The 22,179-nt window shown below is 38.2% G+C and overlaps 2 protein-coding genes across 3 annotated transcripts in view; one reads left to right on the top strand and one right to left on the bottom strand.

The window, feature by feature from the left end:
- LOC110832906 (uncharacterized) overlaps positions 1 to 7,906 on the bottom strand; it is a 181,712-nt gene extending 173,806 nt beyond the window's left edge. For both annotated transcript variants that reach the window (XM_022070364.2, XM_022070365.2), the window contains exon 1: positions 5,753 to 7,906. The gene's annotated coding sequence lies outside the window, so the exon portion shown is untranslated. The remainder of the gene's footprint in view (positions 1 to 5,752) is intronic.
- Positions 7,907 to 10,373: 2,467 nt separating this feature from the next.
- Positions 10,374 to 22,179, top strand: part of LOC110832905 (mitochondrial mRNA pseudouridine synthase Rpusd3) — a 77,614-nt gene continuing 65,808 nt past the window's right edge. The window contains exon 1 of the transcript XR_015534149.1: positions 10,374 to 10,437. The gene's annotated coding sequence lies outside the window, so the exon portion shown is untranslated. The remainder of the gene's footprint in view (positions 10,438 to 22,179) is intronic.

Below are 22,179 nucleotides of genomic sequence, written 5' to 3'. Positions count from 1 at the left end.
AATCTTCAGCCCTGAAGATGGAGGCGGTTTGTTGTTCCGAAACGCTGGATTCTACTTGCGATTCAACACAGTGCCAAAATGCAGAACATCAACATATATGTAATTTTTTGTAACATTGGCCTGCTTCACACGGTCTTAATTAAATATATTTAAATGGATTTTGATATGATCACACAATATATTTTACGATCATTAACTGTTTTATTTCAGATAGTGTCCAAAGGAACGTACTCTGTAGATCCATAATTACAGGTCAGCGGGTAATTCTGGGTTTCGATTATATTCTTAATCATCTGTAAAGACATTACAGAGCCCACTATTATCATTAAAATTTCAATATCACCTCACTGATGTAAACGTATGATAGTACACATTTATGGGTCTAATGTCAGAATTTATCATTGTTTTCTGATCCCGATAATTTTTGCACTACATTTCATTTTCATTTTCATTTTCCAATGACAACTTTAACATTTTTCTTCCATGCTTAATGGCGAATTTTTGCTAAGATCTACATAAGTATTAAGGTGGTATGAGAGTTAGCATGTAATGAGAGTGGGTGTCCTAAGGCCTTTTTTCGAGATGCGGATAATTATTTTTCCTCTTTGTAAACGATACGTATCCACAAAACTTCGAGTACATGTTGATTTCCATTGAACGTTGAATGCACTTTTCAGTAACACGTGCCTTGTCTTCCGACAGAACTGGGATAGATTTTAGAATGTAAAAGATAATAACAAGAAAAGTAGATAGCTGATAGATATTTGAAATTCATTGTCACCCATGAGTCTTCAAGACACACAACACAATTGAGGATATACGTCCAGCGTAACGAGGCACGCCGCATTTCAGTTGAAACGTGATTAAATACGTGAATGAGGAGTTCTCTGACCGATGGATTTGTCGTGGTAGTCCGTAGAAGTGGCCACTGCGGTCACCGGACTTCGTAGCCCTAGACTTCCGTCAAAAACATGGTGAATGAACAAAAAATAAACAGATGAACGACATCATCGAATTTTCGATGCTGCAAGACACACGAATCTTGAATTTTAAATATCCGTAGTTCCGTAACCATTAAAAACCGGACGTGTGTTCATACATTTCTGACTGGCAATGACCTCAGGAATAAGACCCTGAAGTATTGACGTAAAGTCACCAGACATTCCACATATTTTGAGGTGCATTCCTCAGAAGGGCCTGAAGATATTATTGACAAAACTGTAACCTTTGGTCGCAGTTCCGTGTGATGGAAACTGGCACACAGAACAGAAAACAACTGCTTGTGGCCTGCTACCAGTCGTCACAGTTTGGCGAGGGAAACTTTCACCGACCGGCACGAAACTATACGTCTCACTCAGGTTATGAGGTTTTACCTGACGTTCAAATTATTGAGTCAAATGTTTGTATTCCCACAGGCCGAATCTCGAAGTGTCACGCATGTTTTCGCTTATCGAAAGACTTTAAATCATCCCCGAGTAATGGGACGGTCTGCATCAGTAGGTTTATAGGCCGTCCTTCAATGTCGAATCGTTGGCACTAAATACAGCTTTAATATTAAGTGGCTGACACCAACATATAATATGAGTCCGCCATCTTTTGATAAGAAATTTTACAATAATAGGTTGTTATATCCTTGATTGTGACAGAAATATTGTATGGGAGATACACAGCAGCTAGTATTATTCAGCAAAGTTATATTTTTGGGCATTTATAGTAAAATAAGAAGATATCTGACTAATAATAATAACTCCCTGAGAAGCTGCTGGTCTTGTGTCTGTGAAAGAAACTTCCCACATAACCCGCCACTGGATACCCTCGAATCAGTTGCAGCCATGTCACTACTAATTTACCACCACCAACAACAACTTTCTCGGATGAAAACAGATTGGGTCACAGAAAATTTAACCTCTGGATGATGACAATAAAATGTTTTTACGGAGATACCCCATTCCAGTTATTAAAAACCGATATGTTGGGGGTATTTTGGGTCAAATTATGTCACAGGTGATTACAAGACGCTGTAACGAAATAACGTGTAAGTACGTAATGTAAGTAAGTAAGTAAGTAAAGCTGTCCCGCTACACGCCATGCAGGCGCTTGGGGGGAGTGGAGGTATAGCTCCTACTCTTTTTTGACCTGTAACGAAATAATAGTTGCCATCAAGAATCTTTGTGTTCATGTTCGTGCTGACACAAAAACAGGTTTAACTATCTCCTCCCTTCCACGCCAATTCACGATTCATTATCATCCTGCCACTACTGTCTAAACTTTTGACAATAGTCTGCCATTTTTACTACAGTTCAGACAGCGACAGCTGAAATGGCGTCGCTGAATAAAGTCAAAGTAAATGTTGAGTTGGGTGTGCTTAATGGTAGACACGCACTAGTAGAAAGTGAGTGGTAAGTCCCAGTAAGTGGTAAGTCTCATATGTAACCAGTCTGGATCCGCTATATATAATAATGACTATTAGCAGGACGGAGTACGAAATGCTTGGAGTCGTGTTTCTCTCTGCTTTTTGGAGACCTGTCGAGAATTCTGAGATGTTCTTAGTTTTATTCAGCCTCTGCAGGCATAGTCCGTGATAGTACTTCAAAGAAGGACACATTAGCTTCTTTCAGACTCTTAACCTACTCGCCATTCATGATCATCTTCACATTTGAATTTATGTTTATAACTTCTATAACTGAAACGACATCCTTAAGTAAGTCTCTAAAGGTACACTAAATAGCATCCGTGTTTGATTAAAAAAATTGTCGAAAAACCCCTACGAGTGAGTAATAAATCCAACTCAACGACACGTAACAAAATTAAATTTAATCTCACATTCCCAAGAAATTCTCATAAAAGCTCTTATTTTGCTGTATTAGAGTCAGGAACAGAGATTAAAGACGTGGAAAAGAATCGCTATAAATTAAGAGTAGGTATAAATAGAACTGTACCACGTGCAGAATAAAAGATAGTTTCATTAAATAATGTTCTGTGGCATTGCCAAATTTCTGTAATGTGCTTTTAGTGCCAGAGATAAGAGTAGCGAATCAGAAGTCACAGAACGAGAAAGGTTGTCGATGTTTGTGTATTTAACAGTTACAAGTTTAGGCCTGCTTCCTTTCTTTCGGTTCGAGGAACTCATTTTTATTTACATTTTCAAATGTCTAAAAAAACTAATCATTCTGTGTATGTTGCTCATACTTATTTGTTTGAACACTTCATAACTTCCAACGTGTAGAATATACAAAATTTACATACTCAGCCCTGTCCAAGCTTCCTGAAACAGACAGCAACTACACCTCACTACGAGGTGGCGTCGTTTAACTTACCATTTCATTTGCAGTAACCTTGCCTTAGAATGTCTCATTTGACTGTATATGATCTCAGCAGTAGATATTGTTTCGTAAAATAATAATTAAATACGCATTAGTGAGAATAGAATTGAAATACAGAACAAGGACTGTGTCCTTCGAGTAATAAATAAGAAGGCCAGAGCCATATACTGAGATGTGTATTTGTTTGTTGTTTATTTAACGACGCTTTCAGGTTCTCAGACTATAAAAATGACGAGTAATGAATTGGAAAGACTGTGGAAGGCAGCGGTTGAGGGAAAATGTTAAGTTACTAACTCAACGTTCGGTCCAACATCGTAAACTGTGACCAACAGACTTAATAACTGTCAGTGTCATTGATAATGTGATGATAAGATTATGAATGAAACTGAATGGGTCATATAGTACTCTGGAAATGTATTGTACTGGTCCTGTTAATAAGGTGTGTCAGAATGAAGAAGTTTAAGACAACTACATTTTCGAATCCTAGAAAGCATATGCACGACACCCGACATAACTTAGTCTTCATAGCTGTCTCCTGGGTTGTTACGCCGTAGAAGTTTGCCGATTTTTCAGAGGTGATGAAGGCATTAAGGACAGGTTATAATTCGGGCAGCAATAACCTCTGAAACGTCGGTAAACTTTACCAGACAACACGGCGCAATAACCCAGAAGACAGACATCTTTGTAACCTACACCGTAAGAACCTCAAATCTCGCTGCTGGCTACAAAGTTTGCTGTCAGATGCGAGTAATTTCCTTTCTTACAGAATATGGGTCTCGCCAGCTGACAGTCATATTTCTTTGAAGATGGTGTGAAAGGACAGTATTGTTTGGTTCTGATCTTATATCGTATATTGTCTTGCTTAACAATCTGTGCTGTTCACTTCATATCGTTATGGTAATTAACTCAATAAGGATGTCATGGACAGAATATATACCACTCATGGCGGAAACAAGAAAATAATTAGTTTCGGTTTTAAAACACCTGACAGTTACGAGAGTAATGTCAGGAGGTTACTAAAACAGATTGGCCGCAGCTGACTTAGGATAGAGTTCAGAAACGAATTATGTAATTTTTAATATTGGGTAGAAACTGGGAAAATAATGTAAGAAATGCGAGAAAAATATTTTATACACAGCAAAAACAAGTTAATATTACTTTGAGAACTGACAGTTTTATTAGATTATATCTAAATGTCGGCAAAAGTAATTTTCATGGCACAGTCTTGTCTACATATTTCTGTTGTGGGCTCAGAATCGTACAGTAACTTAAACTGTCTCCTGTCTCAGTGGTCAGGTAGATTGGTACTTCCAAGAAAACGATTCGCTGAACAGGCAATGTTACGCGTAAACAACATGAGAGTAATGTACAGTCTCACCAACTTGCTAATGTGAAAATCCATTCGGTTCTTATTATTCCCAATTTTACACGAGTTTATTCCCTACAAAAATTCTGGTTAATGTCACGAAGACAAAAAGGACTGTTCTTTCCGCCCTCACATCTCCGTCTGTAACCACTGTCATGACGAGAAAATAGATTAATGACGTTGATATAAAACTTTAGATCTTTCTCACAGTATTGTCTCGTAAAGAGAGGGGGTGGGGGGGGAGAGAGCAGTCCTTGGCCGGGGAGGGAGGGTGGGAAAGTCACTGTGTTGTCTCGGCAAGTGTCCCAACGATCTCTTTAACGAGAACCAGACACTTATGGAACGTCAGGTTTAATTAATAAGTAATCATGAATAAATACGTAAGTAATGAATGGCTTAAAATTGCAAGTGCTTTGTTAGTGAGACAGGGAGCGAACTCTTGGTTCGCTGTTGGACGGATGGACGAAGGAACCAATTTATAATTTATTTCTTTTGAAAGCAGTAGTTTAGAAAGGAATACAAATTCAAAAAAATTCACGAACTCTGTACGAGCAGAAGGCTTGAATGGCATAACACAGTGTTAACAACATTATTAAACGATAAATAAACGAAGCAGAAAATTAATTTAAAATGTTTTAAGACACTTCTAGCTAAAGGAGTAAGTGAAAACTATATGGGTATATAGCGGAATGAATGGATGCACTGTGAAGACAACTTGATTAATTGTTACAAGTGATGGATTTATTACTACCCAGATTATACGGTGCTTGAACCTGACGTAGTGAGTGATTGAGCGATTGACTACTTACAGAGCGTGCACAGAAGAAATACTATATATATGGCATCTGCTGTCTCTGTTTCAATAACGAAAGACAGTAGTTAGAACATACAAAAGCAAACATGCCCGAGTAAAATGACGAAGAAGCATAGCAGCAGCTGTGGTCATGCGCAGACCAACCAAATAACAAAATGGATGAAAGGAGGCACTTGTATTTGTGGGGACAGAGCTCAAATTGAACGTGCGTAATTAACGATTACTCTGTGGAATTCAAAATGTACTTACCTTAAGTGCAAGAAGAGACAGCGTTGTCCCCGGAGATGTTGAGGTACCTCACGGAGAAGAATCTTGCTGCACGTCTTTTATAGTTCTAAATGTTCTTTAGTACTGCTGAAACCAACGCACATTTAGCACCGACACACAAAATTCACTTCGCAACACGTGGACACGTAAGGTACAACTGAACACATTTCGCGTGTGCAGCGAGAGATGAGCCTCACTTCAGCGGTTTATTTCTTTACTGTAGAACTAGTTTTTCTTCCGCACATTTAAATCATCTAGTTTTTTCCTGTATGTTCCTCGTTTATCTTCTAGTCACTTAAAAAACAAAAGGATTAACACGTCGCACTAAATTCTGTTTGAGAGAGCTTTACAAATAGACAAATAACAAATTGGTAGTTGATAATTTAGTTCATCATTCGTACTCATTAACTGTTTAGTATTTATATTTCGTTACAGACGTATCTTGTCATTGTTACCCTCGTTGCATAGTAATTAGGAGGCCTTAGGTTAATCGAAATACAATGTTGTGATTGCATATTACAAATTGAGGCAGTGCTGTTACGAATTAAAAGTCTCAGAATCCTCGAAGAGAGGAATCAGTCCTACGTCCGTGCACTAGACATGGGTTTGCCACTGGTTGTTGCCGTCAACGGCCGCCAGAACTTCACAACGTGTTTCGAGCATTTCTGTGACACACGCACACAGTACCTTGTTTGAGCTGTGAATTGCTTATAATAGGCCCTCAGGCGTACACTTGATTAACAAACTTATCATTCATTGCATATTATCAAACACATATACCACATACAACCATGGCTCTTTGTTTAATCTCACTACAGACGGAAATTCCTGGAATGGAAGAAGTTACCACATGGGGATAATTTCCTGGACAAACCGATCCCCGTAACAGCAAAATGTTTTGTTTTTTTCGCGTACAGGATATGTATGTTCGGTACAGAAAACCGCAATTAAAAGATAAATTTATACACACGAAATACCGCACCTTGGCTCCATGATGTGTGATATTTGCACATTAATCCAGCTGTCCTCCACGTGGAAAACCAAATCTTCTTGTCTGCTTGCACGTGTGTATCGTCGGGCTGTGTTTGTAATAAGATGATCCCTGGGCTCGTGGCTTGTATATATGAAAGAAACCAGGCTTAACACACACGTTTCCAATCCACCGACCCCCCTTCCAATATGTATACATTACCTAACCTAGCTAGCTAGAAACAACTGCCTCATAGTACTTTTTGAGGTTATAGAAACCCAAGACATTTCATTTGTAATATGAATGTGTATAAAACCTCAAGAAAGCAGGAAATATCCTTCACTAGGTCGTTTTTTGAAGAGGAAATTCTAACCTTTAGTAATGAGTGGTAAAGCAAACGTAAGACGGAACTCTAATGAAACTGCTAACGCGAACTGCAGGCAATGGCGACGTGATGTCTGAAGGAACTTCCATTATCATTATGGATCCCTCGAATAATCGCTGTGGTAATTGTAAGTAGTTTAAAGATTTTTGTTTTATTTCTCACTTTTGGTCGTGTTTCCTCGGTAGTTCTGTGGTGCTAATTGCGAAAATGTCGATATTCCATGTTTTTATTTCGATATAAATTCTCATGCAATGTGTATGAAAGGCGATGACAGCAAACAGTGCTGCATGGCTGAGGGGCGTACAGCCACGATAATTTGGCAGAATGTCTTCGGAACTTCTTAAAACCGGTGACAGTACTTTTGATATTCTAAAATCCCTAGATTAATAAGTTTTGTCTGATGACATACACATAACACTGGAATGTCATTTCACGCGATATCTGCAAAAAAGAATATTTGTCGAATTTCGGAATTTCTTTGCTGGAGATAGCCCTGCGATAAATAGCACATCGTGACACCAATCACCAGAAGCGGTTAGTAGGTGATATTGAAGTTCAGATCCGATTCGATCCGAGGCCGAGTCCGATCACCGACCAACTGACTGACTTGGAGAAGATTGTGTGGCCGCCGTGGGTTGAATACTGCCGTGTTGGCCCCCTCCTCGACTAAAGTAATCCCCCTCACTCCACCTTTGTAGCTTTACCGCAACACGCCACACACTTCTTATTTTCACAGCCGTGTTCTCCTACTCCACTGCCACTATTACTAGTACCACTTACACACGAATGGGGGGAGCGTGTTCTGAACGCTAGCTGGCCGGTAAGGTGGTCTTCGGTTGGCTGCTTGGCTGGTTGGCCAGCGAGCCGGCAAGAATCATCACAACAGTAGACGAACGGACCTCGCGGCGGGAAAGACCCAACTATCAAGCCTTTCCACCTCTCTACGCATCCGTTTTTGGAACACTCATTCAATACACACGAAACACCTTTCTCCTTCATTCTACCTCACCCCTTTGTAACCTTTTTTTTACTCACGTATAAATAAGAAAAAAAAACATCAAAAGCCGAAACCCCAAAATTATAACATTACATACTCGTGTATGTAGACACCAATTTATTTTCTTCTTTATTTTTCGAAAGAAAAAGTCTTAATATGGCAGAGATTAATAGCCTGACAAACAAACCAGATAATTATCTAGTCACTGGTTCAAGAAAATCATGCACTATTTATTTTTTTTAAACGAACAAAAGAAACTGTTATTTCCGGAGGAATTTGAACGTGTCTGTGTGCCAGACATGCTGATCAAAATACGTACGCCTATCTGTCGAAGACGACCGCCAAATAACGGAATCGCTTGATTAGCACTGATTAGATACGCAGTTATGAAGGAGCTTGTAATAAGACATTTATTAGCGTAACCATCGGAACACGTTGGTTTTGCTACGCTTTCTTTGTGCGTTATTTGCACAAAGTGCATAGGGAGAGTGTATTATGGGCTGGTCGTGTCTGTCCGTCTAGTTGATTCTGCTCTAGAACCACTCTACGGATTGGGATGAAATTTGGTGTGGAGTTTGTGCCATTCTGAAGGACCTCATCGTACTGTTTAATATCCTCTCAGAGGTGATAAAATTACGGATGAAGATAATCGTATGGTAGACATTGTGCTGCAATCTGGTGGCCAAAATGGGAACTTATCTCTTTATGCACGTCGCGAAGAACGCATGAAGATAATCCGGTACGGAACACACTTTCAAAGCTTGTCGTTACAATTCTGGCATCATTTCTCTAGAGGTCATTGATCACAACCGATTTGTTTCTCGCCCAATCACACCAGACACCCCGGACTCAAATCCCACTACCAGATCTTTCAGGGATTTCTAACCCCGCCACCGTGAACATGGCAACTACATAATTTTCCTAAACGTTCGAGAATCTTCAGCACTCAATGCTGCTCATCACCGAGAGCCGAAGTTACATGGAGGTGTTGTGACGTGTAGTATTTTGGCTGCATGCTAACGTTTCGTAGGAATATACAGCCTCTGTTGTCAGGACTGAAAATGAAGGCAGTATGTTCCTACAAAACGTTAGCATGCAACCAAAATACTACACGTCGCAGAAGCCCAGGAGGTCACAATTTTTTTTTTACAAAGCCGTGGAAAACTTCAAACTCTACAAAATTATAAATTCTAGTATGACGCAGGGCCACATAACCAATGGGTTGTCGTTTGATTGTGTCCGTGTGTGTTTGTTGTTTGTTTGTTTGTGAGACGCCCCAGAGATTTTATTCACCGCCAACCCTCCCGGGAGTCGCCAAGTGATTTTGACCCTGCTGTTAGTGATGGCAACACTTAGCAATTAATTCGCTTAGTACAGACTTTCAAGCACAGGTCAGTGACTCTGTGACTGGTAAACGCAAAGATACGACGTAGGCTTACAAATTGCTCCCATGAGTATTGAATGGCATGACTGATCCAGACATTCTGAAGTTGTCGTCCTGCATACAGTGGTACTGAGAAGTCGAGTCTGTTAGTACATGGTTAATGTTATGGAAATATGAAAAACGGTAGTTTATTATGTTTTTTCATGTTAAAACATGAAATCTATTATTATTATTATTATTCGAAAAATATGGCTACAGTCAGTTAATAATGCAATTAAATGTTTCAGTAAATAATGCTGGAAGAAAGGAGATTTTCGAAGCATCGGAAATTTACTCCGTAATGACGTATAACTTCCCCGGATGAATACAGAGTTTCAGCCATTAAACCCATAACAGATAATATCGATAGTGTTACACCTTCCCGTGGCCAGGGACCAGGTCTGAAGACAGGGACTGTAGAACCATCGGCGTGAGTTCCTGGACTGTTGTGCTATACCTTAGGGGTCAGAGGCCCAGACATGTGGCAGACGAAATTTGAGAACGACTTGTTCGATAATGAAAATGTAACGTGACTTATCTTAACACCCAGATTGAAAAATGAACGGGCAATGCCGTATCGCCATGATGAGTTATATTCACCTGCAATCGGAACACGGAAGTGACATTGATGATAATAGTGTATAATGTAACCATTGTTTTAAATTTGCTACGTGGCTTATTTAACGACTGTTTATCAGCTGCAGACGTTATGTAAGTGTGAAATGAGAATGATCATGTGTAGAAAGAAATAGTCACAATGCCATTTGTAGATAAGACCAACATTTAATGCCCAGAGTTTAAAGACGAGCGTATCTTATTTTTTTTCAGGTGACTTGATGGTTGTTTTGGGGACTTGGAATTTTCTGTGGGCCTGGTATTGAGCTAAAATGTGGTAAGTACAACAAGTTATTTTGGTTCCCTCACGTAAAATGTAAATGTCGATATTTCACCAATTGTAATGGACAGGAATATTTATTTCTACAGACCGCACAGTAAATCTGATGTAGACCAAATTTTAAACTCCGTATTTTTTTAACAATGTACCTTTTCTCTTTAAATATTGCGTCAGTCTATCGGTAGCAGCGAAAAATTACGCACTGAACGGATTGTGATGACATTTGAAGAAAGAATCTACACAAAAATATTTTTATGAAACACAATTTTTGTTCCAAATTGTATACTATAAACTATGTGTTTATCTGGTGTGATAAATATTAATTAAGAAAGATAACTGTAAAGTGGAGACAGAAAAAAGTAGGGTCCGAAGCGTTGTTGTCTATCCACACGTCACGATTTATAACGATAACCTTTTATGTCTGTGTGGGTGAATTTTGTCGATTTCATGTCGATTGCTCGAGACGCCGTTAGTATCACATTTTGAAGGTTCTTTATCGCTGTCAGAATGTTGTCGCAAACAGAAATTGTTGTCCAGACTATCTGCAGGAAAACGTCGGTAAGATGGTTTCCTTCATGCATCGTTAACGAGAATGTATTAATGAATTACTTAGCTTGAACACACATTAGCGTGTTTAGTGTGCGGCTGATTGTAAGAACCTGACTGAAGGATTCTGCTAGTTACATTTTCAGAGTTTTGTCAGTGTTTTCACGAGGTTTAAAACGCGCACGTTCTTTGGCGGAGGGTGGTCTGCGGTCGTAGTTATCCGTCTATCTGTCCCTTCTTTCCCGGCTATTGTCCTGTGTTCTCTTTTGTATGGTACAGACCTTATGATGTGCTTATCCCCGCTAAAGGAACCCTGCTGTAAGAATAAGACATTCTTTATATCAGGTCAGTAGGAAATGTGTCCGTCCCGCGACAGTGGAAGCTTTTAGTGAGTTTTATCAGTTTGCCCGCACTGAAGGCTTACAAGAATTGTGATTATTGTGATCTACACTCCCAAATGCTCATCAGCAATACGTAATTGTTATCATGTTTAGTAATTAGACTAACTAGCCTAGTACTTTGTTAATTGCACTTTGAAGAAGATATTTTAAATTTCGTGATGGTTTCTATTTCGTATTGAAGATTTCCTTCTACCTCTGGCCTGTTCCGCCATCAAAATTAATTACGAAATTACAAATATAAGCTGTCCCACTATAGTCATGTAGGCGGTTGTGGGGGAGAGGCTACAATTTATAATTAAGTTGGAAAATGACGGTATATTTATGCTTAGCATAGCTTGGGATACTTTAAATCTCACTGTTCAGGAAACTGTTTCTTTGCGTGTTAAATAATGAAGTCCTGGTTACATTTTTTGGCTTGCAATTAGAATTTTTAGGACTTCCTAGTGGTTATATATGACTGCGGGGCTTAAAATATATTCGTGAATTTGATATAAACAGATATTAATATCTGTTAAGACCATGAGACTACTAGTTGCTTAGATACACATCGTCCTGATTATGAAGGCAGTAAGCATCTCTGAAACGTCGGTAAACTTCTACCAGACTATGCGGCGCAACAGCTCAAAATACAGAAAATCTTTAGACGTAAATGTGTTATCTACTGATAAATAAGAGGATTGTGTGGGCAATTAACCTAAGAAAGTTAGCGTGAAATTTGAGGCTGTTACGGCGATGAAGTTGCTGATATTTGTCTTCTGATTTAATAAAATGTGAAATCTGTATTTCTTTCGCGTTCTGAATCGTTACACTTTCTGCCACAATTTACAGCGTTTTGTAACCCATAAAATAACGCTGGCTGCTATCACCTGTAAAGCCGTTAGTAAGAAGTTTCATCCCATTGTCATCTGGGCCTTTTCAGTTTTGTGTAGCCTCATTGGCACTCCCTGCGTGGTTTAGAATTCAGTATAACTTACGCCAATAAATAAAATGATTATTCGTGTTTTTTCCGTCTAATCACAATTGTATATAAATAAAATTATACTTAACTTTATAATTATATTTAACTTTTAACTTTACACCTGAATATGGTTCAATGTAACCGAAACATGTAGTAAAAAGTTGTACCAAATATGTAAATGATATTTTAATATCTTATGTATAATTGTATTTATATACAACGAATAATTAAATTTTAATTCACAATATGACGCAATTATATCAAATCTATAAATAAAATGATGTCTAATTTCTAATCAAATCGACCCTGACATTTCCTCGCTTGACTTCATAAGGTGTAATAAACTCAAAGCCTAGTTGCTGGTTCTGTCTACTCTTTTGGAAATCACCTTAGTATATGTCAACACAACACGAAGTCCGAATTAAATATATACATATAAACTACTACGCGGCGTAATGAAGATTAGGTTAGCACCGCTATAAAACGGTAGTCCATTTGCTTGAGTTGACCTGTCTTTCTCAGCAGCCATTAATACGCAAGTAGCGAAGACTTTTAAATTGTAAATTGTTTTTGCGCTAAAGTGTCCGGTCTGCTGACTCTGTACTCAGCCCATTTAACCACGTTTCAGCAAGAAATCTTGCGTCCGTTTTCATGAAATGTAGAGGGCAAAAATTATTTTTATTTTTAAGCACACACGAAACGTCCGATCCAAATTACAAGTATAGTTCTGTAAAATATTTAGAAGAAACTCGTAGAAAAATTAACGTTTTAAGCGTAGGTCTTCCAAATTCTGGCCACGAAGTGAAGAAAGTGATTGAATTTGTATTTATGTCTTTAGAAGTCCTGGTAAATTAATATATGGAACGGGAAGATTGACATGCAATATGATAACTACAGATTTCCAGTATTAGTGAGCTTCAAAATATCAGAGGAAAATTTACGTTCGGTTATGCTGAAGAGTACCGATGAAACACATAATTAAGACAGGTAACTTTTTTTATCTATCAAAGTGTTGCAAGAATGTGGTGTACATGGTGATCGTTGTCAACGTCTGAGTCTAGTTCTGACACTAATCTCGTTCAGATTTTAAGCAATTCGTTGTAGCTAATTCTTTGTGCTTACCACACTGTCTGTATCAAATGTAAATTAACATCGAAGCCGTTGATGTCTGCAAAACTAGAAAAAAATCGCGTTAGGAATGTAAGTGTGCACAGTTACTTACAGAACAACTAATCGCGAGGTTATAAACTGATAAATACGTAATTGTTGATGAGGACTAATACCAGCTGACAGTAATCGCCAGTTAGGCCTACTTAGAAACATTAAGAGAAAGGGTGATAATGTGACCGAACAGTACAGAATCAGTCTCCGTCAACGATGTCATTTGCTTATTACAGGCGTTTTATCGAGAACTTTTTCAATTAATTATGTCGGTCTCAGTTTAAAGTACATGTATAAGGCAAATTATGGCAACATGATTAAAATAAAAGGCAATTACGATGCAGGTGTGAGGCACGCGAAAACCTGGGCCTTCGACACATCAATTTTATCTAGAAGGAGTTCAGATTGCAGAACGTTTGTGTTGCAGTAAGATCTTGGTACAGATGTTACGTCGATTGTCAACATTTTGGGCGTGTGCCCAAGTTGTGATGATCAGACATTTGTGTGTTTAAGGGAATTTGGCGGTTTTATTAAATCTCAGACATTTGAGATAAGCGGCCGAATTAGAGGCTTCTCCGAATACAGTTTTCCTACTTGCGAATATCCGCATTACCAAGATGGTCAGCTGGAGATGACTGAAGATGAAACAGGACAAAGATAGGTAGACTTGGAGGGTGGGGTATTGAGAGACACTATATTATTGTAAAGTGGATGGCATTTTACTGGTTCTGAAGATTCCTAGGTACTGTCCGCAAGTCCTTCCGGTACAGACAGGTTAGGTTAGGTTTTAGAGAAGCTGATATAAAATATGTTCAAAACATTTGCTTCGTGTCTGAGGGGAAACACAGAGCGTGTCCATTACAAAGATTAATTAGTCGATGCTATTCGGGGAAGTAATCGCTGTTTATTCTGAGGTTCATATAAATTCCAAAAATATAAAAAGAGTGGATTGTGGTTTTGCAAGTCCGGGGCTTGAACGGTAAGAAATGATGTACAGTTTTCCAAACAAACACCATTACACGTTGATGATGATAATGATTATGGTCATCATTATTAATCAAAGTTTTGAACCGCGTATTGACCGTTCATTCCTCAGCCATTCAATAACCTCTTCAAACAGCGTCCTTAATTCCGTCTTTGATACACTTTTCTCTGTATTTTGCCGACGTGGCCGGTCCATTTGTTGTTGAAATCCAGACGTTTGGTAAATAATTATCCATAAATAGTATCCAGACGATTGTCATAAGAGTGTTAGATCTATCCACAGAGGAAATGTTTAAAGTTCTTCTCTGAATCTCTTTTGCAATGGTCTTGTATTACTACTTTTTTTAATTCAGCCGTCGTTAGTTTTTTAAGTATTAAAATGTTAATTCACAGATCGGGAACAGTTCGTCTTCCGGATCCAACAGAGCGAATGGCCCCCCGTTTTTTTACCTCAAGATGAGGGAACAAGCATTCTCCGAAAGGTCGAAAAGAAAGAAAGTAGTACTTGTTTAAAGATTTGACCTCTCAACCAGCCTCCATAACGAGAGACCTTATCTTCTTATGTTGCAAATTTTAACACAAACACGAAGCAGAATAATGCTTCTCAGAATTACGAATACTGAGTTCCTGTAGGAAAAATATCCAATATTATTTTTTTATTACAGCGTTCAGTCTGTAGAATTCAATTCCTTCGTGTTCTTAGAAGACACAAAAGTCATTTTCTGAAGGCCTGGAGGCAGGGGATTAGAGCCTCGCTCACTCTCTGGAGCTGAGTGTTTGCTCTACTGCAGCCACTTGTCGTGGATGTGACACCTTGAGTACCGACAAGAATGCAGAACGTCAACAGTCCTCAGATAAATAAAGCCAATGGTACAAGTGTCTTCAGATGCTGCTTCAGGGGACTGGTAACAGCTAGGCGTTCATGCGGAAAACAATGCGTAATAGTTATTTCATATGGCGTATCACAACAGAAGCCATTGGTTGTATTTCATCGTGTTTCTCTTTGTGATTTGAAATTGTTTTATTAATATCTATGGTAATTAATAAAATATTTATCACCAACTCGATTGCCCTGACATTAGGAACCATAAACGATAAATGTTTAAGTTTAAGGAAGACTTTGCTATTAATTGAATTAATCATTTCAGTGTGTTGAGCGAGAGAGTTGCCACAATGATAAAATGCCTAGGTCATATTCAGAGAGTATTATACACTTCGAATCCTGGTCGATAATGGCAGTCCTCTTTTAGGTTTCTCATTTGTTCGTTCTCAGAGTCGAATACATACCTTAAAATCGATCATGAACGATTCATGGATGGCACAGAGTTTATAAATAATATTGTGCCACATCCTATGCTCTTAGTTTAGGAATGTAGAATATTAATAATTTGAACTAAAACGAAATTATGCTATAAGAATAGCTAATAAATAATTCATAAATGTGGTAAGGTTGAAGCAGTTGGAAAAGACAGTTACAAATCAGTTAATATTCTTTGTAATATAAGAACAGATCAGATTATGCAATTGACTACTACTGCTCAGTTCATAATATTTTTTGCTCGCGTTTCATATTTAAAAATATAAAGATTAAAATAGCGTATATAAAACTACGACATTACCTGATGTTTTCTATGGATGCGAAAATATATTTAAGAGCGAAGTGTTAGAAAAAATAATTTAAACTATGATAGATGAAAAGTAAGAGGTAATTAGTAGAGTCTAACCAATTGTTTGTATTTTATCTAATATTGTTAGATAAATTAAATCGAGGAAGATAATATGAGCAAAACATGTAGCATGCGTGTCGTTGATGACACATTTATATAAAATGCCTGTGTTGTATTAGGCCTGATGATGAAGGGAGTAAGGACTTCTGAAACGTCGGTAAACTTCTACCAGACTACACGACACTACGACCCTGAAGACGGCAATCTTCAAGATAAAGAATACTGGCATTCAACTCGATGTAATCGACTAAAAATGTTCAGAATAGATTAACAACTATAAATGTTCGATTAAAGACGTTGATGAGAAATAATGACGATGCTAGATAATGACAACACAGCCTACAATAATAACAATTGGCATTACAGACAGGGATAGTAAAATGCAGCCTGTAATATTTAATTTATTTGGGATTAGGTTACAGGATCTGGATGGCTTATAGACAAGATACTTGTCTAGCTAAAAGCGAAAGTCGATGATATGTCATGGGAAATAAACGCGGAAGAGTCGAATTCACGAGTTGAACCCAAGCAAACAATATAACCGTTAGTGTGAAGTGTCTAGTGTAGTTGCATCAGAACAGAAAATCAAAAAAGACAGACACGACGCGCCGTAACACAACAGTGGCACGTCGTACGTGTCCAGGCATGAGATGACGCTAAATGCTGTCCTTTGTCATTCAAAAGGAAAGGTATTTTACTTTAGTCAGTGGCGGTTTTCTAAATTACTAAGAAACATTTTCAAAGCAGTAGCTGATTTTCGTAAACTTCCTCTTAAAATATATACATTTTCAGATACTACGTGTAAAGATTGCATTCAGTAGTCGATTTCGTCTTTAAAATCGATTTCACATTTCTCGTTTGAGTCACTGATAATGCTAGTCTGGCTATTTTATAACCTAAGATACAATATTTGGGAGAAACAGGGTAGTTTACGTATGCGAAGGTATATGTTTTGGACACCCCTGGACCTAATTTTTAAGCGGCGAAAATTACGTTCCTCGGAGTTGTCTCTCCAAGACAACTTTATTTGTATTTGCCAGTTTTCCTACTACGCGCCGTTGTAGGCATATATTATTTTACATTTCTGTGTCTAATTTTCTGAATAAAATAAATTACGTGGTTTTTTGAGGGGAGAGCATGTTCTCAAGAGGACTTTTATTTACTCTTTTACTACGCGTTACTGTATAAGATTTTTGGCTATATTCCTGCGTAATTTTCTCTCCCGAAGAGAAACACGTGGGAACCTCAAATTTTACAAAATACTGACAGTTCCTACCCTATTTTATAGAAATCAAACTTGGGTTTTAAGAAACATAGATGAAGCAGAGTACTTTCTGTTGTGTTTACATGCCTAAGAAATATCAAAGGATGTAGGCGTTTGAGCCTGTTTCGTTCTGATAGGACAAATAATGATGATATCAGACATGAAATTTATGTATTTGCTACAAGAAACACGTCAAACATTTACAGACAGAAGTAGACATATAATCTGTGCAGGATGCCAGATATAACATGCTTCTTATTAAAATTTATACAAAAATACCTCCCATGCAGAAGGAAATATATTTATAGACCGTGTAAAAGATGGACTGAAATCTGAACACGCTTATGAGCCTATCCTTGTAAGACACAAGAACAGAAGAATGTTCATGTGTGTTCGTCGTGGGGATCATACATTGCTTTCACATTCCTCGTGTGTTTAAATATTTGTTCTGTATGTACAACGTCATGCCAGATGTTTGCATTCATCTTACACTTTCAATTAATTAGTACCAGTAATTCTGCTGTTTCTTCGGAGTGGTTGGAAACACACCACGTGATTTCATTTCTGTTAATAACAGCGGCCGTCAAGTTTTGTGTTCTTATTGCGCGTGATTTTGGTTTCAGGTTTACTCAGCTTATAAAATACGAAGATATACGAACATTATTTTCGCAATGCCCATTTGACTGGCTTTTTCTCTGTTAGTAAATAGACTGAGGCCATGAGATTTCATACCAAAAGTTCAGAATAGGAGAACACTGTCTACCTGTCATACATTTACACCGGAAAGAATACCTGAACATTGCAATATAAAGATGGCTGTCTTCTGGATTCTTGTACTATGTAGTCTAGTAGAAGTTTACTGACGTTTCACTGAAATATCTCACTTTGCTGTAACACAGCGTTTTAAAACGTCTTTCTTCCGCTCAATAGCAGGAAATTCTGAAACTTTTGTGAGCTTTGTAGTTCTGAAACGGGCCCCAAGCATTGTTTTATTATCCCTGTGTAGTGAACGAACTGTGAGAAACAAAGGAATTTGTTTCCTGCTTGAGAAGCAACTTGTCACAGTGAGTAGGAACGTTTAAGACGATAAATTGGTTTGTAACAAGGCAATGCCTAACTGCCCTCTGCAGGCGCTAGATCTGGCTTGTTGTCAGGACCTCCCACAGTTAATGGCTACTGCGATAATCCTGAACGTCACAATAGGTCCCTTGCTTTGGTCGACAGTAGATTGTAAAACGTTTTCACGGTGGACGACATCCCAATTCCAAATCTCTTAACAAAAGAGATCAGCTTGCCGAAAGTCCTTTGTTAGTAAGGTAAAAATGTAAGTATTGTGTCATCATATTTTAGCGAAATATTTCAAAGCATTTGAAAATGGTTGTCTTCTGGGTTGTAGCGCTTTGTAGTCTGGTAGAAGTTTACCACCGTTTCAGAGGTCCTTGCTGCTTTCATCATCAGGACGAGTTGAAAGCATTTGTCAGGGATGACCAGTCCGAGCACGAGCAAAAACAGGCAAAATCATAAAATGAGAACCGAAGAACAGATAAAGTTTGTTAGGACCATAAATGTATTTTAAAAAAAAATTCAGAATTTTTTTTATTGTATCCAGGAAATACAGTACACTGTCCTTGGTATAATTACCTGGATGTTTAATGGTGATATGGACTGTGGCGTTACACCATGTGAATCTGTAGGTAGAAACTATCGCTTCCATGAAATTGTAGGTGCAAGAGGCCTCACACATGGGCGGTTTTCTGATCTGTTGAGACATTTGGTAGACCCTTGGACGAGTGATCATCCCGTCGTAAGGCATCTACCTATACAGGAGATCACATCACAGAAATACACTGACCAACATCCATGCACTTTGTATGATTTGAGGTTTTCACAGCGGTGAGTATGAAGATTTCTGTCTTCTGGGTTGTTGCGCTGTGTAGTATGGAAGATGTTTACCAACGTTTCAAAGATCATACTGCCTATGTCATCGTCCTGATGACGAAGACAGAAATCTTCATCCATGCCCTTTTTCGGGATTCGAAATCACAGTGTCCTAGACCTTGCGGCCACTGTGACCGGCAACTGCTGTTATTATTGCAGTATAAAGATTGTACAGCTTCGGAATTAAATTAAAATTCTTCTGCATGTTAATTGTGTAATTGAGCTGAATTGTATGGAAAATTAAACAATTGTACAATTCTGAAACCGGCGTCGTATTTACCTTCAGATGCAGACGGCGTTGAAACCAAAATGACGAGCATATACGTTTTCACCGCGGTGAGAATCTCTCAGGTCTTCCCGAGAAGGCGGTGGGAATTTAGGGAGTTAACTTAACGACTGATGGTTTCTTTTAAATACGTTCTTCTGTCTGTAGGTGAATGTCCTGTAGTGTATCCAAAACGTATGGTAAAATGGTTTAGAAATATAAGTTATATACAGACAGTAAGCAGCCTGCGTAGAAGATGAATGAAACATTCATGCTTGTGACTTTCGGCGTTGAATGTTGAAGGTTTTCAAACATTTCTGTAAACACTGCAGTCTTTATGGTGAATTTGTATTTGGGTCTGTGAAGCCGAACACTGGACCAAGTAATATCTGGTAATGGGAGCCGTGCTTCTCAGTACACATTCACCCTGAAGATGACAACTGTTAAGTTTGCCGAAACCCTTTAAAACCTTCAGTATTCGATGCGACGTATCCCCGAAATCCGAAGTTAACTCCGGCCGCCAAAACCTGGTGGAGAAAATTCATGTTCGTCTTTTAGTCGACTGTCCAGGACGCTTTTGATACGAGGCCTTCTTCACCAAGTGTGGATATTCTGAGATTATGCCTGAATATGATCCACATTATTTCTGATCTGACATAGCAAATTTAAGAAGCAATAGAAGTTCGTGGGAGGCTCGCAGGACGAGATTTAAGTCTTGCCACTGTGATTCATAAACCATAACTGTACGAAATTGTCCTGTGTGACTAATCTTGTGAGACGCATTGGGAAAGTTCAGACGCTGAGTTCATTCACAAAGAACTTCTTGTTCATTTACTTTCACGTTTGAAAATAAACATAAGCCTACAAGTTAAATCAATAAAGCTAACAATTTACATGAAGTGCCACTGGAAACAGACAAGTTTGTAGCGTTTCCTATAAGCAGAAGAAGTACACCATATGTTATTTTCGCTGTCCATCATTTGAAGCTAACACCAACGTCGTGTTGGTTTTAAATGCGATACGGAATGAAGGCTCAATTGAAATATCACTTTCGTTAGTCCACGTGTTTTATCTTCTTAATTGCTAGATGGATTTTGATCAGATTTAGTATTGGAGGTTTGTACTGTCGTTAACCGGGCAAATTTAATTTTCGTTTATGTTGATCCAGTAAATCCCCTACATTGTGTGAAGCTCAAATCAAATTTAATCTATTTTTTTAAAATCACCTTGCATAAAAGACAGCGTACGGTATTATAAAATATAGATCTTACAGTGGTGTAGAACGTTATAGATAATTTTCAAGGTGGTAAATAGTTACAGAAATACAAAGAAAAATAAACACAACGACAGATTTTATTTACAGCACGTGAACATTAAGACCAATGAAGTATCCAAAGAATGCATGTGAAAAGAAAAAATGTTTTCTCCAAATAGCAGTACGTCTTCTCAGAGTTTATTGCTTTAACTGTAGGTCTGCGATTATGGTTCACTTTCTGACTTTCAGTTAATTCGTTGTTCTTCAAGATCGAAAAAATAAGCAAGGAACTTCGTATTTCACAGTTCTGGCTCTTTCGCTATAATTTGGCCCTTGACCTTCGCAAATGGCGCCAGTGACGTCAGAGTTATATTGAGCCACTGACCTCTCCTTGTGCAGGTGTCTGGCTGGGTAGTGACTACGTTAAGGAGGGTTTCGCTCTCCAGGTAAACATTATAACCATGTTAACCGAAGTTGCCTGTAGCCGATGTGAGATAGACTCAGAAACTATTTGTGTTGTGTAAAGTGACCGTTACAACCATTTGCTGTAAAAGAAAATTACAATTGTCGACCAATCTATTGTTAAACTCTACAGTATCAGTTTTAAAATTGATTTATCTGTACTCGAATACTTCATGTGGACGGAGAAAATTTATTAGGTCTACCACAGGAACTCGAAGGCTCATGAAAACTACTTCCTTCTTCTGGATATCGCTAATTACAATGGAACAGGTTGTTACAGACCAATCGTATACTGTAAACATATCACAATACAAAGCGACGTTTCTGAAGGATAATTTTTCTCAAGACAAAAGTAGATCTCAACAAAGAATTGATCAGGAACGTCTATCTGCTTGACTTGAATGAGCCTTTTCACAAACCACTTCTATATCTACAACTAAAAACAATCAAATAGTAAAAGCACCTGGTTTGAATCTCGACTGATTAACAGGATATTTTTACTGACAAATATTTGTGTCTTTCTACAGCGACTCATTACATATTTCTTATTAACATCACGTAATCGTTGGATTTGACACAACGTTGTAAACGCGCGTACGGAAGCCAATGGATGCAAGAAACATTTTCACAGGTACGCTTGTGGAATGCTGTTTGTTTAACCGTCGGTAGAGAAACGTTGAAGAGAATTAGAAAAGGGTGGCAGCCTATTTCAACTCAGAGGCACCCCCCAGCGATTCAAAACCTAGCACATCCATTCGTTACAGTTCCCACTTGGACT

The sequence above is a fragment of the Zootermopsis nevadensis genome, unplaced genomic scaffold (assembly GCF_977971745.1).
Source record: "Zootermopsis nevadensis isolate Lab colony 2312 unplaced genomic scaffold, Znev_1.0 Znev_ptg000008l, whole genome shotgun sequence".
Taxonomy (NCBI): Eukaryota; Metazoa; Arthropoda; class Insecta; order Blattodea; family Termopsidae; genus Zootermopsis; species Zootermopsis nevadensis.
Note: the sequence above shows the minus strand (reverse complement) of the source record. Positions and strands in the feature narration are given on the sequence as shown.